Source organism: Heterocephalus glaber, unplaced genomic scaffold (assembly GCF_053883595.1).
Source record: "Heterocephalus glaber isolate CG9 unplaced genomic scaffold, H.glaber_assembly_v1.0 deba00000470, whole genome shotgun sequence".
Lineage (NCBI taxonomy): Eukaryota > Metazoa > Chordata > Mammalia > Rodentia > Bathyergidae > Heterocephalus > Heterocephalus glaber.
Window position 1 is genome coordinate 14,321,048 of NW_028258145.1, and position 8,130 is coordinate 14,329,177.

Below are 8,130 nucleotides of genomic sequence, written 5' to 3' on the forward strand. Positions count from 1 at the left end.
GTAGCCCAGGCTGGCCTCAAATGCATGGTGATCCTCCTGCCACAGGCTCCCAAATGCTGGGACTACAAGTGTGTGCCACCACACCCACCTCTCTGATTTATTTTTATCCATTTTATCACTACCTAATGTATTGTTTTCCTTTTTTTGTTTATTGTCTCTCCATTAAGGGCAAAGATTTGTCTTGTTTTGAATAGTACCTACTATAACATAGGCACTACACAGATAGTTGTTGAATGAATTAAAACAAAATACACAACAAAAGCTGGGCTTGGTGGTACATGCCTATAATCCTAGCACTCTGGAGGCTGAGGCAAGAGAATTGTTAAATTCCAGCCCAGACTGGGTAAATTAGTGACTTAGCAAGACCCTGTCTCAAAATAAAAATAAATAAAATAAAATAACATAAAAAGATCTAGAGATAGAGCTTAGTGCAAAGCTTGGGTTCAATCCTCATTACCATACACATTCATACAGGAAACAAAAAACCTAGAATTCTTTATGCTAATGTCCATTTTAAAGAAAATATATATATATATATATATATATATATATATATATATATATATGTTTTTTCAAACTAGAGCATTTGATGGTTAAAAACTGGAACTTTGATGGTTCTGGTGTAGGACTTTGCTTTGGGGGGGGGGGTGAGGGTAGTATGGGAGATTGACCCTAGTACCTTGACACTGAACTAAGACCCCAGACTTTCTTCTATTTTTCATTTGAGGTAGGACTTCACTGAGTTGGTAAGTTGGTTGGGCTGGGCTCCAATTGTGTTCTCACTGCTATTATTATTTTTGCAAGTATTATTTTGGTATACTATTTCCTTCTTTTTTTTTCAAAATATATATATATATCAAAATATATATATCCTTCATCCACAAAGATATATTTATATATTATATACCTCATCTATGAAGTTATATTTATATATTATATATATACCTCATCCATGATGATATATTTATATATTATACATATATGCCTCATCCACAAAGATATATTTATATATTATATATATACCTCATCCACAAATATGTATTTATATATTATATATTTAATATATATTATATATATATTCAAAAGGATGGAAAAAGACATTTCATCCAAATGGAATCTGAAATCAAGCGGGATTAGTCATTAGGTATTGGTAAGAGAACAATCCACCAAGAAGACAGAACTATTGCAAACCTACGCACTGAACATTGGTGCATTCAATTTCATAGAGCAAACAGTAGTCATTCTTTTTTCTTTCCTTTCCTTTCTCTCTAACCTTCATTTCTTCCTAACTTCCTTCCTTCCTTCCTTCTTTCTGCAGTGTCTTATATATCTTTATAAATAAATATAACTTTGTGGATGAGGCATATATATCTTTGTGGATGAGGTATATTTCTTTTTTGGTTTTTTTTGGTACCGGGGATCGAACTCAGGTCCTTGTGCTTGCATAGCAGGCGGTGAAACCACTGAGCTAAATCCCCAGCCCCGGATGAGATATATTTCTTGCAGGCAACATATTGTTTGGTGTGGTTTTTAATCTGGTTTGCCAATCTGTGCCCTACATTCAGGGTTATTATTGAAAAATATGTACTAATACCTTTTATTTGGTTAGTTTTGTGATGCTTCTTTCCTAGCACTCGTTTGTTAGTCTGCTCTTTATCAGCATGTAGTGCTCCTTTAAATATCTTCTATTGTGCTGTTTTGGGGTCATGAATTCCTGTAGTTTCTGCTTATTTTGGAATATCTGTATTTCTCCTTCAAGGCTGAGGGGGCCTTTGGTGAATATAGTAATGTAGGTTGGTGGTAATATTTTCTTTTAGAGTTTGAAATGCATTATTCTATGTCCTCCTAGGCTTTAAAATTTCTGCAAAGAAATTGCTGTTATTTGGATGGGTTTGCCTTTATGCATGATTTGGTGTTTTTTCTCTTATAGCTTTCAATATAGCTTCTTTCCTTTGTAATCTTGACATTTTAACTATGATATGATGTGGGAGGTTTTTTTCTGGTAATGTCTCTTTGCAGTTCTAGATGCCTCCCCTACCTGAATGTCCATATCTTTCTCAAGATTTGGGAAATTTTGTTATTATTTCACTGAATAGATTTTATGCATTTAGTCTGCATTTGATCCCTTTTTTATTCCATAGGTGATTAAATTTGTTTTAAAAATTGCATCCCAGAGAGGAAAAAATGCATTTTTTTCACAATTTTATTTATTTATTTATTTGTTTGTTTGTTTATTTTGAGGTACCAAGGATTGAACTCAGGACCTTGTAGTTGCAAGGTAGGCATGGTGCCACTGAGCTAGAACCTTGGCTATTTTTTCTTTATTGTTGTCTAAATGCAATATTTTTCCAACTTTTTCTTCAGAACCTCAGATTCTTTCTTCTGCTTGATCAAGCCTGTTTGAGACAGGCTTTACATTGAATTTCATTTATTGTGCTTTTCATTTTCAGACTTCTGTTTGGTTATCTTTTCAGAATCTAATTCTCTGTCAATGTATTGTTTCATATCCTGCATTGTCTTCCTTATTTCATTCTGATATTTATTTGTATCTTCTTTGAGTTTATTGATCATTTTTGAATATTCTTTGTGTGGTATTTTATCTACTTTGATGTTTATGGCAGTTACTGTAGAGGTATTAAATTTTGGAAGGGTCATATGTGTTCTTTTCATGTTTCTTGTTGATTTTCACATCTCTTGGGTTGGATCTATCTTCCACTTATATGTGAGGGCCTTTTTAAGGAACAGCTTTACCTGACAGTGTTCTTGGAGATTGAATTGTTTGTGTTCACTGTATTTCCAAGTAGATTTCAGAGTAAGGTTTCCTTGTTACTTCCTTGCTGGTGCTTAAAATATTTTGACATGTATGTACTAGTCATACTTTCAGTGTAGGTTTCACAGTGAGAGGTCCTTGTGTTGGTTCAGGAAATTGTGCTGTAGACCGTGAAATGTATGGGTTACATTCCCTATGATCATTGCTGTTGTCTTGTCAACAATATACCTTCTTTTTTTTAATTAACTTTATTGGTACATTTTAGGTATACATTATGATCACATTCATCATTAAGGATTTGTACCTGTACACGATATATCTTAGTTCTTGTTTTTCCCTATTCTCCTTCCCTCCCTTCCATCCCCCACCCCTCCCTATTTCCTTCTTTTCTCATATTTCTTTCTTTCCCTTCTTTCCTTTCCCCCATCCCCCTACTTCCCCTTCTCCTTTGAATCTTTGCTTCTTATTTCACATTATCTATTACACATTTTGGTCCACATTTACATTTTCAGTTTCTCATACCAAAGAGAATTTGGGAACAATATACCTTCTTCTTTTTTTTTTTTGTACCAGGGATCAAACTTGGAACCTTGAGCTTGCAAGGCAGGAAGCAGAACCACTGAGCTAAATCTCCGGCCTCCTTCTTAAAAAGCAGGGAAGTGACTAGTAGTGAGGCCTCTTGTGGGTGTTCTGTCCATGGTGTTTGTGTTGTTTCTCTGCAGTTGTTCTATTGGTGGATGCCCAGGAGAAGGTCATCACTGCCAGGCTGTGGCTTCTTGGGGCCTAGTCAACCTGGGGATTTTTATGTATGCTATTCTTTGAATTAAAATGTTGACCAAATTTTGAATGGAGTTGGGTTGTACTTGGGGCAAGGTTTTATCTGTGCTGGATTTTTAGCTCAGCATCAGGATAAAAACCCTGTATTGCTCTATGACATCCACAGCCTAAACAAGAACCCTGACAGGAGTGGTAGGGGCTATTTGTTATCTTTTAGCTGTGAGGGGCACACAGGTGGCTCCAGTTCTCTTCTGTCTCTTCAGGAACTTCTTTAAAAATATCTTCTCCCATGAGACTTATGAGAAATTAAAAGCTTCTTCTTATCAGAAGTTGAGTCTCTTAACCTAATGTTTTGTCTTAATTACTAATTAGGCTTCTTTTCTCTTTATATATTGTTTTTACAGGTGTCTTCAACAGGAATTCCCCTATGGTGATTTAGTTTTGAATTCCCAAGTCTAAAGCCCACCCTTTAAAACAGATTGTGTCACAGCTCATGGCACTGTAACTTGATTGTTCATGTCTGCTTAGATTTTGTTTCTATTTATACTCACAAATCAGAAGAGCCAAACGTGGAAGGCATGTTTAAAAATTGTTGAGGACAGAGTTAATATTGTTATTTAGCAAAAGTACTTATGATTTTGTTTATACTCTGTCATGAGACCTTTCTCATGCTCATTTTTCTTTCAGGGGAAAAGACATTCTATCCCCCAATAAGGGAAATATATTTAATTTGACTGTTTCAGACTTCAAGCAGTGGCAAAGGGTAGGACTTCCTAATAAATATCTTGATAAAGTAATAGTTGTAAACTTGAAACTCGTTATCTACAACTGAGTCACATCTCATTCTTTTACAAAGCAATATTAAGTTTGATAAAAGACAAAACAGCAAGACCACATGGGGTTTAAAACTATGATTATTTTCAGTTCTATTTCAGATTTTTTTTACAAATAAAGTTAGGCTACAAGAAGAAAAAAAATGGGAAAAGATATGTGGGCAGTACCCAATTCTCTTATCCATTTGTCAGATATAAATAACATTTATTCCTGTCTTGTATCTAACTTTAGTTTTAAGACAAATTAAACTTTTATTTTTAAAGTATTTTTCCATTAAAAGTTTATTGGTGCATTTTAGGTATACAATACCGTTACATTCATCATTGGGATCTTGTACCTTTACATGATTTATCTTGGTTCTTATTTTTTCCCCATTCCCCTGCCCTTCCCCCCCCCCCACTGTTCCCTATTTACAGAGACCTTGTTTCCATTTTTTCCTTTTCTCATATTTTTTCTTTTCCCTTCTTTCCTTTTCCCTACCCCTCCTACCTCCTCTTCTTCTTTAGACCTTGTCTTCCTAATTCACATTATCAATTATTCATTTTTGAATCTTATTTACACTTTTAGTTTTCACACCAGGGAAACTATTTGGTATTTACACATGCATCCTATTTGTTTCACTTAAGGGTATTGCCTCAATGTGCATTCGTTTAGCTATAAATGTCTCTAGTTTCTCATTCTTTATGGCTGAGTAGTACTCCATTTTATAGAAAAGCCATATCGTCTTTATCCAGTCTCCAGTTGATGGGCACTTGGGCTGTTTCCAAGCTTTAGCTTTTACAAACTGTGCTGCTATAAACATGGGGGTGCATATATTACTGTGGTATGATTCTTTTATTTCTTTGGGGCAGATACCCAGCAGAGGAATAGCTGGGTCAAATGGGACCTGTAATCCTAGTTTTTTGAGTTATCTCCACATTGATTTCCACAGTGGTTGCACCAGTCTGCACTCCCACCAACAATGGAGAAGGGTTCCTTTCTCCCTACACCCCCACCAGCATTTGTTATTGGTTGATTTCTTGATAGCAGCCATTCTTTCTGGGGTGAGGTGGAATCTCACTGTTGTTTTCATCTGCATCTCTCGAATGACCAGTGATGTTAAACATTTTTTCATATGTTTATTTGCTGCTTTTACTCATTTAAGACAAATTAAATTTTTAAAATGAATTACATCTCCATTGCCTGCCCTTTAGGGCTTGCCCAGGTACCCCCTCACCCCCAGCAAAAAGCTGCTGAGTGCCATGAGCCCTCCACACCACTGAGTTTGTCAGCTGGACAGTGATGCTTTGTGGAGTGTGGACAGAGTTTATTGCAGGTGGGGACCTGGAGAGGCACTGTGTACCTAGGAGGGGTTGCACAGTGCAATCACCTAGAGTGCAATAGAAAGAGCAGACATTAGCAGCTGCCTGGATTCTCACAGAGGAAAGGAATGGAGATTGAGAAGCCCTCTTTGAAAATCAGTGAAACACTGTGCCCCCCACTCTGACACAATTGAAGGTATCCAGTCATAAAACAGAGGCAAAACAAATTCTGGGTAGCAGGGCACTGCAGAGGGAAAGAGGAAGGCTCAGCAGTCTGTATGGATTCCCCCTGTCCCAGTTACAAATCAAACTTTCTCCATTTGTGAATGTAGGGGAAAGAGCCCACTGACTCTGAACTCTGACTGTGATATAAATACTGTAGTACTGAGAGCACTCTTTTTGTGTTTCCATGTTTTTAATTTTTCTATACAGTTTTTGTATATGTGAAAAGGAGAATAAAAGTCAGTGCTTTAGTTTAAATAGTATCTTCCATGGATATGTCTGGTTAACCTTCACAAAAAGCTCCATATAGAGGATTCAAACACAAACTTTATATCAGCATATTAATTGGTTTCAACTTTCTCACAGCTTCCCTCAAATTATAGTTATATGTCCCTCCCTCTTTACCCTTTTCCTATTCCCACACATACCTTCTCAGATGCCCTCTCCACTAGCCCTCAACTCCAGATATAAAAATAATATCAACAAATTCCTATCTCTTTTCTTTTTCTCCTTTCCTTCTTTATGAATTATTGTCTTCCTTTTCTTTCTCTTATCCTCTACATCCCAGCCTGTCAGCAGTATTATATGAGTCCTTCTGAGTTATTAAAAAAAGTGAAATTATTAAAGCAAGTTTTACTTTTTCTTCCTTTTTTTTTTTTTTTTAGTACCAGGTATTGGAACTCGGGACCTTGTGCTTGTGAGGCAGGTGGTGGAACCACTGAGCTAAATCCCTGGCCCCTAAATCAAATTTTAAATTGCATGATTGATATATAGTTGACTCTGTAGATCCTGATATATCCAATACTGTTTCTTTCCTTGCAGTTTAGCGACCCATACTGATCCTATTATATTCAAAAGTTGAAGAGTGTATAAATGCCAAATCTACTTAAATCAAGATCACATCATGAGGAAATGTACACTAACTAAAGAAATCTCCACAGCAGCAAAAGTGTTTTTCCTACCATAACTGATCCTCAACCCTCAGCACAAAAATCAGTAGAAACATGAGGGAAAAAAAATCCAGCAAGATGCTTGCAAAACTTCTTAACAGCCTAAAAGTTGATCTCCTGGTTAAAATGTTTGAAGAGAATGAAGAAGAAACAAATAAATCCATAAGCTTTTCAGCAACCCCTCAAAAAAAATAAAAATAAAAAAACCCGGATGAAAGAAAGAGAAATAGTGAAAAAAAAATTTAAACAATGAATTAAAAAAAACAACTCCTTTGTTTTGAATGATTGGTTTCTTTCCAGCATCAGAAGTCTTGGAATCCACCAAGTCATGCTTTTCTTAGCCTAGCTTTAGGGCCTTGTGTTTGTGAGATGCACAGCCTGCACCAAAGTGCCCCTCTGTTCATCTCAGACTGTGGTAAGTGTCCTGGCTGAAGTGTATTCTTGAACTTTGGTAGATGGGAAAAACAACCAGCCCTCTTTTATTTACTGTCCGCATTTGCTGGGCCTGGTTTCTCAGTATGAAGGGCAAGTGCCATTTCCTTCCTATCCTGAGCTTAAACTTCTCAGGGGGTCTATGTTTAACCAGAATTCTCTTTGCTTGTTTCCTGTGGTTATCTCTCACCCTGTCACTTCAGAAGGTTGACCCTGGAATCCCTGAAGCTGCTAGCCAGGTCTGTACTTTCTCCCTGGTTCTGCTACTTTTGCAGGTTAACCATTTTTCCTTGTGCATTGGCCTCATCCAAGATCAGGTCTGTCAGTTAGTCTGTGCTTCTGCTACTTCATACCAAGGGGAAGCAAAACAGAGATGACTTGGAGTTGGAGATAGTTGTAGATGGGCTGTGGCTTGCTGCATTTTTTCTTCTGTCCCCAGGCATTGGTTTTGTCCATGATCAACCCTGTGCAAAAGAGACAAAATGAAGAGCAGTTCAGTTTTCTAGTTGCTACGATCCAGGTCCCACTTTTTTCTTTTGGAATTATTTGATCATAATAGTCTTGGAATTATATATGTATGTAGCATATATAATATATGAAAGCAAATATCATGTCAAAACTGCCAGATAAAAAGTTTTAAAAAGTCACTGCACCATAGGACCATGATTTTTAAAACTCTTTATCTGGTAATATTGACATGTATAGATGAAATTGAAAATAATAATGCTTCTTTAAATATTAGGAATAATAACTCATTTATTAAATACTCTATTAGGCTAAAATGTTTTCATATATTATTTTTCCTTTTTGGAGAGTTATGTGATGTAGGTCTTATAATCCATAG

The 8,130-nt window shown here is 36.3% G+C and overlaps 1 protein-coding gene across 9 annotated transcripts in view; it reads left to right on the top strand.

Annotated features, from left to right (window-relative positions):
• Positions 1–8,130, top strand: part of LOC106009380 (axonemal dynein light chain domain-containing protein 1-like) — a 113,434-nt gene that overhangs the window by 55,074 nt on the left and 50,230 nt on the right. For 2 of the 9 annotated variants that reach the window (XR_015448515.1, XR_015448516.1), the window contains one exon: positions 6,727–7,269. The exons of the other annotated variants lie outside the window; for them this stretch is intronic. The gene's annotated coding sequence lies outside the window, so the exon portion shown is untranslated. The remainder of the gene's footprint in view (positions 1–6,726; positions 7,270–8,130) is intronic. 9 annotated transcript variants of the gene reach the window in all.